The following is an 18700-nucleotide window of genomic DNA, read 5'->3' as shown; positions in this document are numbered from 1 at the left end:
CGTTTTCATCAAGTGGTATCAGAGCGGGAAAGATTTCCTGCGGAGAGGAGTTTTTTTTGCGTGCGAAGAAAGGAGGTACGAAGAAAAAAGAGGTACAGTTTGTTTGTGAAGGTGAGAAGATTGCAGCAAACCTGGAGCAGGAGTGCTCAATTGGTTCGAGAGGAGAGAACCACAGAGATGCCGAGAGGACTAAGCTCACCAGAGAAGCTTGGTAAGCCATCTGGTAGCAAGGAGGACTTGCTATGGCAGAGGTTTGGTTGCAGCTCACAGAAGGCAGTTCCACTGAAGAAGAGAAACAGTAGGTAGAATTGCTCAGGAAAAGCATATGACCAGGGGGTCATAATTTTGTACCTCGGGAGCATATGACCGGGAGGTCATAATTTTTGTACCTCGGGAGTATGATGCAAGAGCATCCGGACACGTCAATGAAAGAAAATTAGAGGAAGAAGACAAGTGGACGATCACGTGGACAACCAGGCCAACCACAACTGAATTCTGTTATAGGAACTAATTTTAGTTAAAAAAATCAGTTATGACTGAACGTATGTATAAAGAACTTAAAGATTCCTAAGGGAATCAAGAAGAAAAGAAGACGAGATTAGGAAAACCCTGTGTGTGTAAGAGAGAAGGCGAAATGTAGTTGATGGGGAAATCTGGATTAAGGCTGAAATGCCTTAAAACTGTAAAATGAGTTTGTAAAATAATGAAAATTCATCTCTATGAATTTGTGTCTTCGTGTGTTTTTTTTGGTTTTCTTTTCAGTTGGAAATAGAAATTTCAATGCCGCAGAGAAGGCATGTCGATGAGCAAGATTTTGGTTTTATTTTTGATGAGGCGAACTGTGAGATTAGGGAGACCACAATCTATTAATACTGTGTCGTCGAATAGATCAAATACTGGTGTCTGTGCATGTCTTATTTGAATTGTTTGCCAGTGTTTTAGAAGGTCTCGACGAAGATCGATTTCCGCTTGGTTGGATGCAGATGACATGGTCGAATATGGTGGTGAACATGGGAATGCGAGTCTAGGCCGGGGAGATGATGGGTACTTTCGCTTCGGGCGGGGTACGATGGAAGTAAGGAATCGTCTGAGAGCCATACGCGATGTTCTGGAAAATATTCGCCGCAGTACTGAGGATTCTTCACGACAAACAGCTACTGAGGATGATCGTCGTGTTCGGCAGCGAATTATGGGGGGAAGAAGACGGTTGTTTGAAAGCAACGCATCCTGTCAGAGCTGGATTGAAGGAGCGAGGAGAGCGCCGTCCTGCACTGCCACCTGAATTGCGTAATGGAGGAAGATTAAAGATTCACTGGACCACAAGGCAAGTGAGGCCTCGCTGTCAAAAAGAAGCGATTCTGAAAGGCTTTGTGGGCCCATAACCCACAGATCCCAGGATCGGAGCCCGTAAAAATATTGAAAACGAGATCACCCAGACTTCGTTTTCATCAAGTGGTATCAGAGCGGGAAAGATTTCCTGCGGAGAGGAGTTTTTTTTGCGTGCGAAGAAAGGAGGTACGAAGAAAAAAGAGGTACAGTTTGTTTGTGAAGGTGAGAAGTTTGCAGCAAACCTGGAGCAGGAGTGCTCAATTGGTTCGAGAGGAGAGAACCACAGAGATGCCGAGAGGACTAAGCTCACCAGAGAAGCTTGGTAAGCCATCTGGTAGCAAGGAGGACTTGCTATGGCAGAGGTTTGGTTGCAGCTTACAGAAGGCAGTTCCACTGAAGAAGAGAAACAGTAGGTAGAATTGCTCAGGAAAAGCATATGACCAGGGGGTCATAATTTTGTACCTCGGGAGTATATGACCAGGAGGTCATAATTTTTGTACCTCGGGAGTATGATGCAGGAGCATCCGGACACGTCAATGAAAGAAAATTAGAGGAAGAAGACAAGTGGACGATCACGTGGACAGCCAGGCCAACCACAACTGAATTCTGTTATAGGAACTAATTTTAGTTAAAAAAATCAGTTATGACTGAACGTATGTATAAAGAACTTAAAGATTCCTGAGGGAATCAAGAAGAAAAGAAGACGAGATTACGAAAACCCTGTGTGTGTAAGAGAGAAGGCGAAATGTAGTTGATGGGGAAATATGGATTAAGGCTGAAATGCCTTAAAACTGTAAAATGAGTTTGTAAAATAATGAAAATTCATCTCTATGAATTTGTGTCTTCGTGTGTTTTTTTTGGTTTTCTTTTCAGTTGGAAATGGAAATTTCAATGCCGCAGAGAAGGCATGTCGACGAGCAAGATTTTGGTTTTATTTTTGATGAGGCGAACTGTGAGATTAGGGAGACCGCAGTCTATTAATACTGTGTCGTCGAATAGATCAAATACTGGTGTCTGTGCATGTCTTATTTGAATTGTTTGCCAGTGTTTTAGAAGGTCTCGGCGAAGATCGATTTCCGCTTGGTTGGATGCAGATGACATGGTCGAATATGGCGGTGAACATGGGAATGCGAGTCTAGGCCGGGGAGATGATGGGTACTTTCGCTTCGGGTGAGGTACGATGGAAGTAAGGAATCGTCTGAGAGCCATACGTGATGTTCTGGAAAATATTCGCCGCAGTACTGAGGATTCTTCACAGCAAACAGCTACTGAGGATGATCGCCGTGTTCGACATTGAATTATGGGGGGAAGAAGACGGTTGTTTGAAAGCAACGCATCCTGTCAGAGCTGGATTGAAGGAGCGAGGAGACCGCCGTCCTGCACTGCCACCTGAATTGCGCAATGGAGGAAGATTAAAGATTCACTGGACCACAAGGCAAGTGAGGCCTCGCTGTCAAAAAGAAGCGATTCTGAAAGGCTTTGTGGGCCCATAACCCACAGATCCCAGGATCGGAGCCCGTAAAAATATTGAAAACGAGATCACCCAGACTTCGTTTTCATCAGGCAATATTTATAGAAATCGTAGTTTTTTATTAGTGATATTCATAAATTAAAAAAAATGGATTCAACACCCTCAAATTATTCTATTACATTTTTTTGTAAGTTTGGAAATGATGAGGCTACATCATGGTCATGTCCAAGAATAACACCCGAATAAGGCCAGGGATTGAACTGATGACTTAACATCTAAGAGTGCCTTAATAATGCCCTCGATCACCGTTTATCAAAAACACCATAGACATCAAATTATTATATAAACCAAGGTGTGTGGTGCTAATTAACATTTTCATTCCATTAATTTAAAATGGTTCTACTAGTTTTCAATCTAAAATATCGGTTTTCATTCCCATTACTCTTATTGACTAGAAAATGGTACTTGCATGGAACATTTAGACCATTTGTTTGAAAGTAGTGGTGAATAATGTAGCCTTAATTCTCATGAGGACTCAAGTAACCCTCATGGTAATGGATATAGGACTTGAACGGGTGCACTCAATTTGAATGTCTCGTCTAAGACTCAAGGTGCATTTAATCTGAGATTAGCAGGTGGCTTTAAGAATGGAGCTATTAGAATTATCTGCTCCAAACACATCTCAAAAATACATGACTCATTGGCTCGTGGGTCCTGTGCAGTTTCCTGTTCCATGTCGCGTACTTTTCACGCCACTGGCGTGTATAGATCAACTTTACATATCCATTTTCATTTAAAATATAATTTATAAACATTATAAAACTATGAAATGATTTGAAAGCCGTAAAGATCGGCATTATGAAAGTTGAGTTTCATGACGGAGTTACGGCTACACGTTTTCCACCTTATCTCTCGCCCAACAAACCGTGTTTCTTCTTCAGCCTTTCCGAGTCTCTACAGTTTGAGTTGTCTCTACAACAACTTGATGACGCAACTCAATCACAAATTGATGATGCTCGCATGATAAGTTGGTGACGCAGCTTAAATGACACCATCCTTTCTATTCGCCTATAACTACAATTACCTTATCCGCGAAAAACTCCAAAACCAGAGATTTCTGGGAGGTCTGGCTGTGGGGTTACCAATCTTGTGATCATCTATCGGCAGCGTACGTTTGATCATGTAATTACATACGCTTTTCGATTTCTTTAGACGCTCCTTCACTTTCGAATCTGTACGCTTCTCTTTGTGGTTAACAAATTAAAATTAATGCCCGTTGTTTTACATGACTGGAGGAATGTTGTGTGTGTGCGTTTGTTTTGGGCTTATCTCTGATTCTACTTTGTGGCAATCTTGGTTGGAGTTATGCAGATGATGAGCAATGCTGAAGAGAAGGCACGGGCCCCACCTCCATCGGATGCTTTCCACGATCATTGCAGCATGGAACACAAAGAATGTTTGGATAATTGCACGATCCTTTACAATTTAGATCTTAAGAGGAAGACACTAAAAGTGTTCAATCACTGCACTTGTTACGAAACTAAAAAGAAAGTGATTCTGCGTAGGCCGTTGCGACAAATACGAGGCCGTTCATGTAAATATAATGTAAAGTGCGAAGAATGTGTGTACTGCTCCCTCTTCTAAAAATTAGAGACCATAACGATAGCTATTAACATGCATACTAATTGATACCAAATTGATAGAGAAGCTTTTTTATTTCCTTAGCGTCTTTGTTTGAAGAAATAAACGCTAAAATTAGTTGGTGTCTCATTAGAATGAGATAATCCGATATCTGATATGTACATGGATAAAATCTAATATCTAAATGAACCGAGTGTGACGATGCTTCCTTTCAGGTTTATAGCTTTATAACAGAGTAGATTTATGAATTTACGAAGTATTAAAATGTATTGCTGGACATGTAAAATTTGTAAAATTTATTTATGGTTTAAAATTTTTAGCTTTATAAAAAAATTAATCTAAATGGATAAAATCTAATATCCAGATGAACCGAGTTTGACGAAGCTTCCATTAAGGTTTATAGCTTTATAACAGAGTAGATTTATGAATTTACGAAGTATTAAAAATCATTGCTGGAAATGTAAAATTTGTAAAATTTACTTATGGTTTAAAAAATTTAGATTTATAAAAAAGTAATATTTATTTATGGTTGATAGTTTATTATTGATAGTGTAAATTGATAAAGAAATATAAAATAAAATTATTATATTTTTGTAAGATAATTGTATTTCCTTGAAAAGTTTAGCTTGCATTATGCATAACTATTTACTAAAATTACAGAGGCCTCACTTTGTCATATTGTTATCAAGATTTTTTGGTTTGTAGGCCAAGCATTTGCCAAATGACTATTGAGTTGAAGTTGTAGCTTATGCAACATACATTATAAATAGGTGTCTAACCAAAAGTGTCAAGAACAAGAATCATGAAGAAGCATGGGTGGAAGAAAGCATAATGAGAGTGTTTGGATCTGTGGCATATGCACATGTCCCTATTGAGTTAAGGAAAAAGTTGGACAAAAAGGGGGAGAAATTCATATTTTTTTGGAGATGGTGATGAATCCAAGGCTTACAAGCTATACAATCCATTAAACAAGGTGGTCATAATCGGGAGATATGTGCGATGCATAAAAGAGGAAGCATGGGATGCATGTTTGGAGAAGACAAACAATGTAACAACATTCATTTCACAAGAAGACAAAGAGGAATTCGAAGAAGCAAGTAATTCCTCATTGGTGACTCCTCCTACACCTGTACAAGGATAGTGTCACACAATCAAGCAAATACTACTCCAAGTGCACCACAGAGACTCACAACATCATCTTCTCCAAGCACAGCATCAAGTGACATGTCAAGAATATCTTCTGCAAGCATAGGAAGAGAAAAATTTAGAAATTTAAGTGAAATATATGAGCAAAATGAAGTTGAAAACAACAAAGGTCTGAATTCTTTATATGCAATAGTTTGTCGTGTAGATGATCCAATTCATTTTGAAGATGTTGTTGCAGAAGAAAAATGGGTTGCATCAATGAATGAAGAAATAGAAGCTATAGAAAGGAATGACACATGGGAATCAATGTAACTTCCATAAGGAAAAGAAGTTATAGGTGTCAAGTGGGTCTATAAGACCAAAAACAATGTTGCGGGTAAGATAGAAAGGCATAAAGAAAATTTGGTTGTCAAAGGATATAAGAAGCAACATGAAAGAGATTATGTGGATACATTTGTGCCAGTCGCAAGAATGGAGTCAATGCACAAAATTATGTCAATAGTTGCACAACATAGATGGAAGGTGTACCAAATGGATTTGAAGTCAGAATTTTTGAATTGACCGCTGAAAGAGGAAGTATATGTGGAGTATTCACTAGGTTATGAGGTTCAAGGGAAAGAAGGCAAAGCGTATAAATTTGAAAAGGTTTTTTACGAGTTGAAGCAAGTACTTCGTGTATCATACAACTCGATAGATGCATACTTATTGTAAAATTGCTTTGACAAATGTGATGGTGAGTCTACTCTCTACATCAAAGAGAGTGATGGTACACATCTTATTGTTGTTTTATATGTAAATGATTTGATTTTCATTAGGAGTAATGACCTCTTCATTGTTGATTTCAAAGAAGTCATGAGAAGTGAGTTTGAAATGATAGATTTGGAATTGTTAAGGTATTTTTAGGGCATCAAAGTGAATCAAAGAGAAAATTGCATATTTATTTCTCAAGAAAAGTATGTCAAAGACATTTTGGAGAGATTTAATATGTAGGACAACAAGTCCATGCTCACTCCAACTATCATGGGATTGAAATTAAGAAAAGAAGGTTGTAATAGCAAGGGACACTAGAACAACAATGTCAATCCAACATTATACAAAAGTATATTTGGTTTCTTGATGTACATAACAACAAGTAGGCATTATATAATGTATGTAGTGAGCTTCGTGTCAAGATTTATGGAGACACCAAAGGAGACACATTGGCAAGCAGCCAAAAGAATACTAAGGTATGCCAAAGGGAAAAAAGAATATGGTATGTTATACACTGTAGAAAATGATTTCAAGTTGGTTGGTTATAGTCATAGTGATTGAGCATGAAGTGTTGATGATAGAAAGAGCATGTCAAGTTATGTATTTCACATGGGTTCAGGAGTCATTTCATGGACTTACAAGAAGCAGTCAATAGTGTCATTATCAATAACAGAAGTTGAATATGTTGTTGCAACAACAACAACATGTCAAGAAGTTTGGATAAGAAGAATGTTGAAGGATTTATGGTAGGAACAATAAGGAAACACAACAATTTACTGTGACAACAATTCTACAATTGCATTGTCCAATAATTTTGTTTTCCATAAAAGGAGCAAACACATTGACACTATCATTTCATTAGAGAGTTGATTAACAATTGAGAAATTATTTTAGAGCATTGCAAGTCACATGAGCAGTTAGTAGACATCTTCACAAAGCCATTGGAAAGATTTAATTTTTTTTCATCTAATAGATTGTTTAGAAAATTACTCCCAACCATTGCATTAAATGACTGGTTGAAACCAATCTAAGAAATTACACAAACATATCAAGCAAGTTGTATTTTATAGTAGGGAACATATTTTGTGTATCAACTGAAGGAATGTTAAGTTAATTTTGTATAGGCTCAAGGATGTAAAGTTGGTGACTATTAAGCCCAGGTTGTTATTGCGCTGTAAATGAAATAAAAGATGATTAATTGAAGTGATTGTCCACCCATAACTTGCTTTTATTTTTTGTCTTGTCATGAAAAAGTTAAACTGACCACTCAAGTCATACGAAGTTCACATATTTTTGGATTAAAATAACAACATGAGTCTCTGATTTTTTTTTTTTTTTTGGTATTGAAAAGCCAATTGAAGAAGGTCTATAGATAAGACAGAACAATTACAGTGAGCAGTTTTACAAGTTGATACAATTTATTACAACACATAACAGAGAGCAGTTACAGTGCTTAAATTTTTTTCATTTTCATAACAATGAATGATTTAAAGTCTCATTTTTTGTTTTCTAATTTTTTTTCCTCATATAAATCTTAATACAAAGTATTTTGTTTGCACTCTCAATTAGGGATTCATATTTCTAGCATTACTATGCATTCTCTATTTTACTTTGTTTTACAACATGTTATTACTTTGTTTTACTCTAAGTTTTTTTGTTGTGCTATTACTATGTGTTATTTATATGCATAGATTTTTGGGTTTTTACTCTCTGCCTTAAAAAAAGCATTGCCTTTTTTTCTATCAATTCGACCATTAACAAGCTTATTCTCTTTTCAAAGTTTCATTATATCGAGGCTTAATATTTGAGCGGATAATTAAATAAAGAGTGAATATTTAACCCATATTTTCTTGGATGTCCAAAGCGTTAAAGCGGTTCACCGATGCATCTTTCAAAACCAATCCACACAATCAATCAGATTTGAAGAAGACAATAGTCAGTCTATAACGCACTCCTCCCACATCTACCCAAGTAATCAGCCAACTAAGGTAAACATGTGACGATAAGTTACCACAATATGATTCATCCTCCTAAGTGACCTTAAAGAAGTGGAATTGATGAAAACACACCATACTAGACCTTCTACACATGCTACAGGACTCCCAAAATGCATCCTAGTCATTCCCATGACCAACCCTTGGGTCCCACTAAACTAATAGAGCTCTAAACCCCTGTACACTCCCTTAATATGGGCAAGAGTGCGTCTGAGGACCTCTAGCTGCATGCACAACATGAGTGTGCCAAAGTCCGGGACTTTTCGGCCCTGTATTGTGTCTGCGCCCCCGACATTTGAAACACTTTTTCAGGCCCAGATCCCAGGTTAGTGCGGATAACTCAATGACACTTTTAGAATCCATTATTTACATAATAACAATTCTTACAAATCAAAAACTAACTCTAAGACTAGGCTTGACCATCCCAAAGCGAGACCCACATTTTGTCAAACACTTAGCATCAATGCAATCTACAGAAAATGAATACAAGGCACAACATAAATGACTGATAAATCATATGAGATTTGACAAGAAGGATCACCACCCTCTTCCTTTAACTGTTTTGACATCAATTAGGTCTCGCATTCATTATCCTTTTAGGTACAAGTAAATACATGAAATAACCACGACAATAACCAGTCACATATTCATTCTTATAACTAACATTAAACCATGAAAATAATAATGAGATGACAACCATTAAAGCCATATATTAGCAAGTAAAAATAAAGAGAACTTAGCTTTTATTAATCACAGGCAAATATGACCATGTTTGGGACTTCCACATATCACCTAATTATAGATATGGCTTAACCTAATCTTTCTTTTAGTAAGTCACCCACGTGCCATATTCCAAGCATGAATGTGGGATCTCATGGATAAACCAATCCAAAAACAACCAAGGGAATCTAGAGGTTAAACCACCTCCACCCTCACTAAACCGTGATCTCACCAAAACCGACACTGATATCACAAAACCAAACCAAGCGAGGAATGTCTCCGAACTCCATCACTATCCTTGAGGAATTTTCCATCTCATTGTCTCTCAGTGTTTATTGCAATCCATATCGGATCACTAGGCCATAAACTAAGACACTAGTCTCTCAGGCTTTACTGCAATCCACACCATATCACTAGGCCCTAAACCGAGATTCCACCCTTAGGATTTACCATGTATCTCGCCAAAAGCAGTCAAGGAATTCTTAGGCCTTTGGGGTTTTCCTAAGACCACCTTCGCCCCAAATTCTGAAACCATCTAGCAATTCCAAAGCTCAAAACCAAGAAAGTAATTGCATCACACAATGGCTATCCGAAAAAAGGAAAGGCTATGCTAAAAACCACTGTCATAACCTGAAAAAACCATGCCATCAACAGCAAGAGAAACATACACCAACATGTAAAGCCATGCATGTCAAAACTAGCTATGAAATCACACATGACATATGTTACCTATAGGTATCCCTATTGAAGTTTTTTGATCCTACTCTTCCTTTCTTTCTTTCATTTCCTTTGCTTGATTTTTCATTCCTTGCTCCAAAGTTAGAGTGTTCCAAGAAAAATCTAAGTGTCGAAGAGTGAGAGAGAGAGACAATAATGAAAGAGCTCCAAAAATGAACTGACAAACAGTTACAAACTATTCCTTAGAATCCTTTTTACCAACTAGGCCTCCATTTTCTTCATTTTCCATTATTTTCTTTAATTTTCCTCCTAAAATGCAACTTGTGACCTTTCACCTTCATTTTCTCCAATTTTCCTTTATTTTCATAAATAAATGTGTCAAAAATGTCTTTTTTCCTTTGCTTTGTCAATTTTCCTTAGCCATAAACACATCCTGTGATGCCCACTAGGATATCATTTCCCAACATTCTGTTTGGAATAAGTGCCCTTAACTATGGTCTTATTTTGCCTTTGTTAACTTTTATTACATGAAATTTTAACCAAAGGTTGTTACATAGTCAATACCAAACCTTTTTGAACAATGACATAAGTTTTTCTAATATCATTAATATTTGGACTTCCATGATTGCACTTGTTCAAGGCTCTTACAGAATAAAACATAAGGAATGAAAAAACCAAAAGAACGACTTATGCCTTCTGAAATATTGTGTTTCGATATCCTTTCAATTGATTCTATTTAAGTTTGAGGGAAAATTTTAGATTCTCCAAATAGTATAATATCTTTATTTGGAGCCCTGCCATGGTGATTGATCTCATTAATCACCGAGTGATTTTAAAAAATGCAATGAATGACTTGGTAGCAGGGTAATCCTGAAACTAGAAGGATCAAAACTAGTAAAGCACAACCTTGTTCTATTTATTTATTGTTGCGGGTATAACCAAATGAGTAATGTGAATGCACATCAAATTAATTGGTTTTAAATTAAACATCCATGCCAAAAAAATAACTCCCTGTCCATAAAATAAGTCAAACCATGACATAGGCTTTAGGTTTATGGTGAAAACTTCAAAATGACAGATAAAACTTGAAAGCAACTTCCAAAACCTTGGCGAGCTGTAAATGAAATCTAATGGTGGTTACTCAATGAATTAAATTAAAATGACACCACTGATTACACCTATCCCAACATTTAATGGAAGTTCTTGTTTATGTGCACTTACTATCGATGGATGATTTGAGAGGAGTTGAGAATCTACACGTGAAGTTACGAGAGATGGATTGCAAGCAATTGAGAACAAGTTTGTTTTGTATTATGAGTTGCTTATATATACAGTAATGCTAGAGCAATTTTTAGGTTGGAAAATATATTGTTCCAAAGATTTGAAGCTCGACTCTTGTTGCTCAGACACTTACACTGCGTACTTGACTTTGGTTCTTATTGCGTATAGAGAATTGTTGCCATATACACCCTCAACGTTAAGGTAAATTAAGTGTTTATAAGTGTGTTCAATAACGAAAATCATTTTAATTCATAATAGTTTTTTCAGAGAGAAAAAGCTGTATGATTTATATTAAGGAGATATAAATATCAAAGATACATATGCGTTCGGAATCATATCCAAAAAAGCAGCAACATTGTTGAAAGGAAAAAGACCGATTCCCCCAAGATAGGATCTGAAGAAAGAACAGACCAAAAAGATGCGAAAAATAACAGTTGTATGGAGGCTCATTGATCAGAGCACATAGATTTTACATATTGGGGCGAAAAGCTAGAGTTGTGCTTAAAGAGAGCCCGCCTAGTCCAGAGAAGGCATGGACGCCGATATTGTAGTCAAGATAGAATTGAGAGGCAGAGAGCACCCTTGGAAGATACATCCATTCCGCCATTTCCATAGATGCCAGCATGTGAGAATGAGAAGAGAATGCCAGGAGGGACATTGGGCGCTCCACCATACAAAAGCATCCTGTACAGAAGCAAAGGATCGGTGAGGAAAACCGTAAGTAAGAGAGAGTTCATACCAGATTGCTGTGGAGGCGGAACAGTCGAAGAACATATGATAATTTGATTCTGCCGCAGCTGAGCAAAACTGACAGACGCTAGGTCCCTGCCATCCTTTTTTTTGGAGGACCTCCCAGGTGAGGTTCTTATTAGAAAAGAGAAGCCATGAGAAAAGAATGGATTTGAGAGGGCAGTGGGCTTTCCAGAGCTTGGCAGGGAAGGTAGGGGAGGGGAGCGGAGCGAGAGGAGATAGAGCAAAGTAGAGGCTACTGACCGAGATGGGGCGGATAGCATTCCCAGTAGACCAAGTCAATGCATCCTTCGTCCCGATTTGAGAGAAAGCACTGTGAGTGAAACGATTGGTGAAAGAGAGCCAAAGGGGTCGAAGGCGGGGAGGTAAGGCCAGTTGGAGGTCGGTTTTCCAGATGGGCTCCTGAGAGGACCATGCAAGAATAATCTTGTCCCAGGTTATAAGAATAAGCTTGTATTCTATAATATTCTTATTATGTAATATTGTCATTTAAAAAAAATTAAACGGTATCACAAAATGAATGAATTTTCATACGCCATGAAATTGATCATGTGTAAATTGTAACGACACTTCATATCCACCATAACAAGATAAAAAGAAACACTCATAACTTTGGGAAATGGTAGGTGCCGCAACTTCATAGGTCCTCTTTGTATCATTTTATGATTCAAAACTCAAATTTCTTCAGTAAAAGGGAGAGTGAGTTTCTTCATCTCTATTTTAGGATTTACCCTCAATTGAATCATTAAATATGTTTTTCATCTTCATGGCATCTAGGAGTTATTTATATGACTATTCAAATTAAAAGTTTGAGACAACCAAAATTTGATGTTTTCCTCGTTAAATTTTTTTTGATAACATGCACGAGATGAAAAAATTAGATATTTTCTTTAAACATCTTAATAATTTTGACCACTTACATATCTTTGATTAAGAGTGCTTAAACTATAAAGTAATTTTATAAGTAAATCTAAATAAATAAATAAATAATATGCCTCCCAAACATATTTTATAATTTCACTAATTATAATAATATTAAGTATTAATTTTTGTGTTGAGAGGCACTCAACAATTCAATATGGGGTAGATCTCAAGCTTAAACATTTAGCATGTCATGTTTAATATTTAACATTTTTAATCTAATGCCGGCTCTATTTAAAAATCAATTTAATTATTATTATGTATAAACACACTATAAATTTAAAATATAAAGAGGTTTAGGAACACTCCAAACAGAGGTACGGTAATTAAATAAAAATATAAATAAACGAGAGGTATGGTAAATAAATAAAACATCTTTTTATGGAGTTGTCTTTAGTGCAACCTTTTGGACATTCTGATGATGGAAAAATTTGAGTTGAAATCTTGAGTTGTGTTATTTAAACTAGTTTTTTTTTATTGTATATATGGATTCAGCACCGTGAAAAACCCTAGGGCACTTTGATTGTGATTTCAATAAATTCCTACTGGATTTTAAAGAAATTAGACCGAAAGAGCTTCAAAAATTTTGGCTAAAGACAACAACCCATTTTTTATACTTACTCCAAAGGTATGACAAATAAATACAAATATAAATAAACTAGAAATATGGTAAATAAATAAAAGTTATTTTTATATTTACTCCATAAACCTCTTTATATTTAAGAAAACAAAAAAAAGAGGTTTTATTCAGGTGAAGCCTATGGACCAAATACCATAATAAATAAAAGAGATATGACAAATAAATAAAGATATAAATAAACCAGAGTTATGGTAAATAAATAAAACATCTTCTTATATTTACTCCAAAAACCTCTTTATACTTAAGAACACTCAAAAAAGAGGTTTTATTTAGGTGAAACTTATGGTCCAAATACCATGGGCCAAATTATTATTAATACCATGCAAAAAAATATTATTAGCCCTAATATTATTATTATTATTAAATCTAATATTCATATTAATATATTATAATATTAATATTATTAAATTTAATAACTTAGGATTAATACAATATTAAATTTGTTATATTATAAGATATACTAATATATCATGATATATATTAATTCTAGATATATATGAGAGGGAAGAACAAAGGTATAGAGTGATAAAAGTGGAGAGATAGGGGGAGTGAGAAGGGAGAGATGGAGATAAACTGAAGGAGAGGGGAGAGGAGGAATTAAGAGAGAGAGAGAGAGAGGGAGAGGAGTGAGAGAGGTAGAGAAGGGTAAGAGAGAAAGAGAGAGACACAAATATGGTGGGGGGAGAGAGATGGAGGGAGATAGGGAGCGGATGAGAGAGAGAGAGAGAGAGAGAGAGAGAGACATGGGGGAAGAGAGAGGGGAGTAGGAGAGAAAGGCAAAGAGAGGAAGGATGAGAGAGAGGGAGTGACAAGGCAAAGATGGAGAAAGAATGTCTATGTTTAAAGGTTAGATAAAGAGACAAAGAAAGAGAGATAAAGAGAAGGGGGGTGAGAAGGAGAGAGACGGAGAGAGGGAGGGATATAGTAACATAGTTGGGGAGAGAGAGAGAGAGAGAGAGAGAGAGAGAGAGAGAGATGAGGGAAGAGAGAGGGAGATTGGAGAGAAATGGAGAGAGAGGAAGGACTAGAGGTAAGATTTGAGAGAGAGGAAGAGAGTGATGGGGGAAGAGAGAGGATCGAAGGGAAAAGAGATAGAGAGAGATAGGGGAAGGATGAGAGATACAAATTGAGAGAGAAGAGGAGAGAGGGGGGGATAGAGAGATGGAGCAGGAGGGGGAGGGAGGCAGGGAAGAAGATATACATAGAGAGTGAGAAGTGGAGAGAGACAGGTAGTGACAAGGGAGAGATGGAGAGAGAGTGTCTATGTATGAAGGTGAGATAAAGAGACAAAGAAGGAGATATGGCGAGAATAGGGGAGAGAAGGAGAGAGGGAGGGATATAGTAATAGAGTTGGAGAGAAAGAGAGAGAAAGGGAGAGAGAGAGGAAAGAAGGGAGAGAGAGAGAGGAAGGAAGAGAGAGAGGATTTGAGAAAGTGGAGAGAGGGAGGGAAAGAGACATGCAGTTGGAGGGGGAGAGAGAGGGAGGTATGAAAAAAGAAATAGAGAGAGAGAGGAGGAGTGATAAGGAAGATGGAGAGAGAGGGAGAGAGGAAAGTAGTAGGGAAGAGAGATAGAAGCAGGGGAGAGGGAGAGAAGGGGGAGTGAGAGTGAGAAGGAGGGGAGGGAGGGATAGATATATAGATTGGAGAAAGAGAGTGCATGTTTTGGGGGTGACATAGAGAGAGAAAGGGAGACAAAGATATAGATGGAAGGTGAATAGAGGGAAGAAGATAAAGATGAAGAGAGATTGATAGATATGGAGTGAGAGAGCATGTGGGTTTGGGGGGGTGAGATAGAGAGACAAAGAAGGAGAAATGGAGGGAGATATAGATATAGGTGGGGGGGAGAGAGGGGGAGAGAGGGAAGAAGATTTATTGCTCTAGATGCATTGATTTCAGTATAAATGGTGATTTCTAACCCTATTTGATCAATTAAACTAGATGCATTGATTTTAGTGTAGATGTTGATTTCTAATGATATTTGATTGTTTTAACTAGATGCATTGATTTCAATCTATATGACTTCGAATATTATTTGATTGCTTGAACTAAATGCATTAACTTTAGTTTTGATAGTTATTTGTAGTCCTACTTGATTGCTTGCACTAGATGCATTGATTTCAATGCAGATGTTGATTTCTAATAATATTTGATTGTTTGCACTATATGCATTGATTTCAATGTCGATGATTTCTAATCCTATTTGATTGCTTGCAATAAATGCATTGATTTCGGTGTAGATGGTGATCTCTAATCCTATTTGATTGCTTGCTCTAGATGCATTGATTTCAGTGTAGATGTTGATTTCTAATTGATCAGGTGCTCAAAAATCAAAGTTGCCATAATGGTGTGGAACTTGAACGACCACATAGTGCTCATCATCCTGAATCTGACACAACTCATTTCGTGCGAAACAAACACCATATGCTCCAGAAACGCGATTTGTTCACTTTGTTAAACAGGTAAAAAAATTGCATATGGATGGCTGGGATGTTGGCTGAGCATCTATACCGCCTAGGTGGCAAGAGGAATATTCTTGAAATATTCCTAAAAGATTCTCGAAATATTCCTAGAATATTCTCAGAATATTCTATTTGTTCTGTTTGTTTAGCGAATTCCTATTAGTCCATGTCTACGCAGGCCCAACCAAAGAAATTTGTCGTGCTGAGAAGGGCACTCTTAACTCCCATAAATTCTCTTCCTTCACCTGCAATCTCGATAAGGAATTATCCAATAATGGTATAACCCCTAATTTTAGTACCCCACTTCACCCAAGAACCGTGTGGTTCTTCTTCTGCGTCCGGGCTGAAGCTAAGGCAATTCGTACCACCTAAGACTGGGCCCCAAAGTCTCCACAAATTTGTGACAGTACCTCCCTAGGGTGGCACTCGTGGTCCACTGAAGAAGAGGGTGATATTTCGCCTTGGAAACCTCTAGTGCTAAACAACACTTGTGACTCAGCTGAATAGCTAGAGCAACAATGTGTAAATGTCAACCCTCTATTTATAATTGTTGCCTCACCTTTCCTTGTGGGTCCCTCATCCAAATATTTCGACCTCCTTTCCACAAAATCCATTTTTCCTCCAAGGGGTGCATATTCCATGAGGGGTGGCCCCCATATTCCACTAATATTGAAGTTTTCGATTTCTCCTAAACCCCATGTACCAAAAATGTCTCCAATTCTCAAATTAAAATTTTTTTCTATGCTTAGCACTTCCCCAATAAACTTAGTTAATCTTGTTAAATAAAAAATCAAAATTGGGGATATCACAATCCTCCCTGCCAAAAATTTCTTGTCATCAAGCAATGGCTGAACAAGAACGCGCTATGGTTGTTGATCCCCACTGTCACTACAAAATATGTCATGGTCCTAGATGCACCACTCAATCTTCCCCGACTTTTGCACTGTCATATCATGAAGAAATCCCTCAATACTAAGATCCTAAGCTATCCTGTCCAACATGAAGCTCCCCTTGCTCCATTCACTACCCTGCTAGGTATAAGTACAAAAATCCATCTGCATACCATCAATGAGTAGGTAATCATGATAATGTGGCACCATGTCCAACCCCTCACGAAGCAGCCCTACCAAGTAGTCCATCTCATACACTCCATGAGTAAACTCTTGAAGATAACACCCAATCCCTATGGAGATAAAGTCTTTCTCACATGAGCTTCTCCAGATATCATCCTGGTGACCAACCTTCCATGCTAATGAACATGCCGATGCCATCAATGACTCATAACAACCCAATGGAAGATTTGAATGATCTCCCCATGTACTAGCCATCTCATCCCTAAACGTCGTTGAGTTGTGAAACACTGTGTTGCTCAGGCCCCCTACTAGTCTAAGAAGGGTGCCACCATGCTAGAGTTGTGCCACTCTGACTATGAAATACTCCCCATCGTGAGCAGACTGTAACCTCCTCTCCTGGGACTTGATGGTGAAAAATATGTGAAGGCCAAGCTCATCCTACCCACACATCTCCATGATGCTAGTGTCTACCCATCCACTGCCAATCTTGGTCCTGAGCAACAACAGGATAAATCCGCTTCGCTATATCGTGGAGGTCTCAGTGATACCCCATGTGTCAAATCTAAGGTGAAATAGATCACCCTCTGCCATGTCTCTGATCATCACAAAGTGGAGTGACCTATCAACTGACTGAATCCCCAAATCCCATAACAATATTCACTGCGACATGGTCCTGATGATTGTTGGAACCTTCCTGTTCCATCTATTTCCTTCCTGTATGTAATCAATGTATAGACTCTGCATGTCTTGAATCAATGAGGTGAACTCAAAATTTCCCTGTGCCTACCATACCACATTGTGAAATCTATAATCCTGCCTCCTCAAAGCACACCTCTATACTACCTGGAGTCCAAACATCTTCCTGTAGATGAGGTCTACCACCCACTGCACCTCATGCTCATATAATGCCTTAGACTGTCTCGTTGAAAGTGCATCATGCATCTCTCTCGCAATCATCCCCCGAAGTGTGAGCCTAGGGGTGGAACATATGCTACCCCTACAGTAAACCACGTCATCCCTAAGCCTATATCTCTTGGCTCGTGCACCCACCAAATGTCTCATCTGGAGAGTCTCCCTCTTTCCCATGACACATTGTGTCTCGTCCATCTACCTAGGGTGAGCCTCCCATGTCATGTTTCCTGTATTGAGAGCATCAAATGGAAACAACCAAATTCCCTACAATTGTAAGCAATACTAGAGCATGATAGGTGGGTAAGTCCCCAAGGGTATGACCAAGAGTCTGTCGTGATACTGAAGAGTAACCCTGTGGACATCCCTCCCTTCACGTCAAATCTACTAATAACTAAATCGAAGACATGTCTCCATTGAACGTCTTGTCCCTAGATGCTCAAAAACATCCCCATCGGTCCAGGGTGAGTTGCTCCTAATGGTAAATATAGATTCCATGCCCATAAGTCTCCTTGGAGGCAACACTACAAGAGCCCATTGTGTTGCACCATATGTCACGGCATACCACCCAGTATCCCTATACTCAATTCGATGTGAGTTTCTCCTCCTACGCCACATGTAACCCATCACACTATGACACACCACAATGCACCTCCATGTCCACCTACCAACCACTGCTCAACGTTGGATGCTCCTACGCATTCATAGGTGTCATGGCCTAAAGCTGCGATAGTATGATTCGACCTGCACTTGACTGACATCATCACCGCTACAGTCACATCACTAGGTCCTCTGATTAATGGATATCCATAATCTCGGATAAGTGGATCTCCCCTATTGATCCTCCCTATGTACTTGTGGGGGGTGTCCCTAAGGTGCTGCTCCTTGGCGACCATTGTGCCCCATATATACATGGGAAATCCTCCTCCCCATACA

This window comes from Pinus tabuliformis, chromosome 9 (assembly GCF_031772625.1).
Source record: "Pinus tabuliformis cultivar Carrire ecotype Pingquan chromosome 9, CPIR1, whole genome shotgun sequence".
In the NCBI taxonomy this organism is placed as follows: Eukaryota; Viridiplantae; Streptophyta; class Pinopsida; order Pinales; family Pinaceae; genus Pinus; species Pinus tabuliformis.
This window is presented reverse-complemented; position numbering follows the sequence as displayed.